Here is a 911-nt window from a genome sequence, read left to right as displayed (position 1 = left end):
GAGGATGAGGATAGGATGAGGATGAGCATGTGGAAGAGGATGAGGATAAGGATAGAATAAGGATGAGGATGAGCAAGAGAATGACGATGAGGATGAGGATAGGATGTGGATGAGGATGAGGATAGGATGACGACGAGAATGAGGATGAGGATAGGATGAGGTCGAGGATAAGGATGAGGAAGATGATGAGGACAGGATGAGGACGAGAAATAGGATGAGGATGAGGATAGGATGAGAGGATGAGAATGAGGATGAGGATGAGGATGAGGATGAGGATAGGATAAGGATAGGATGACGATGAGGATGAGGATGAGGATACGATAAGCACGAGCATGGGGATGAGGATAGGATGTGGATGAGGACGAAGATGAGGATGAGGATAGGATAGGATGAGTATGAGGATAAGATGAGGATGTGGATGAGGATGAGGATGAGGATAGATGAGGATGAGGATAGGATGAGGATGAGAATGTGGGAGAGGATGAGAAAGAGGATGAGGATGAGGGTGAGGAGGAGGATGAGGAAGAGGATAGCATGAGGACGAGAATCAGAATGAGGATAGGATAGGATGATGATGAGGATAGGATGAGGATGTGGATGAGGATGTGGATGAGGATGAGGATGAGGATAGATGAGGATGAGGATGAGAATGTGGGATGAGGATGAGGATGAGGATGAGGATAGGATAGGATGAGGGTGAGGATAGGATGAGGATGTGGATCAGGATGAGGAAGAGGATGAGGATATATGAGGATGAGGATAGGATGAGGATGAGAATGTGGGAGAGGATGAGGATGAGAATGTGGGATGAGGATGAGGATGAGGACGAGAATGAGAATATGGATGAGGATGAGGATGAGGATATATGAGGATGAGGATAGGATGAGGATGAGAATGTGGGAGAGGATGAG

The sequence above is a fragment of the Lupinus angustifolius genome, chromosome LG07 (genome assembly GCF_001865875.1).
Source record: "Lupinus angustifolius cultivar Tanjil chromosome LG07, LupAngTanjil_v1.0, whole genome shotgun sequence".
Classification (NCBI taxonomy): Eukaryota; Viridiplantae; Streptophyta; class Magnoliopsida; order Fabales; family Fabaceae; genus Lupinus; species Lupinus angustifolius.
The sequence above is the reverse complement of the archived record's forward strand: the minus strand, read 5'-3'. Positions refer to the sequence as shown.